Below are 514 nucleotides of genomic sequence, written 5' to 3' on the forward strand. Positions count from 1 at the left end.
ACTTCGTAAGCAGCTTGAAGTCCACTTGGCAGTTGAGGCCAGAAAACAGAAATGAAATTGAGCTCAACATCCGGGTAGAAGGGATTTGTGCGCATATAGAATCTGATTGGAATAAAAGAAAAAAAGGTTGCCATCTAATCTCTAGAGACCTCTGGCTCACATCCACCTCCTTCTAGTTGCTGGCACTAGTGGTGTGCTGGTAAATCTTTAACATCCAGCTCTCCAATGTGGGTGGGAGGGCAGGGAAAGTCCTGGTTTGTAGAATTTGCTTATTTTCCTCAGTCGAAACACTGAAGAAAGAGTGACAGCAGAGCACCATTACATAGTATACAAATAAAATATGCATAAATAACCTCAAGAACATAAATAAATAGTAAAGTGTACTAGAAATAATTACAAAGTGATGAATTTGTATTATTTTTATTACTTTTGATTTGGTCAGTGAGATGTAAATAAAGGCCCCCAAACCTTGAGGCATGAACTGGTCTATGTTTAACTCCTGGTGTCCCTCCCT

Source organism: Propithecus coquereli, unplaced genomic scaffold, assembly GCF_000956105.1.
Source record: "Propithecus coquereli isolate 6110/MARCELLA unplaced genomic scaffold, Pcoq_1.0 Scaffold6, whole genome shotgun sequence".
Lineage (NCBI taxonomy): Eukaryota > Metazoa > Chordata > Mammalia > Primates > Indriidae > Propithecus > Propithecus coquereli.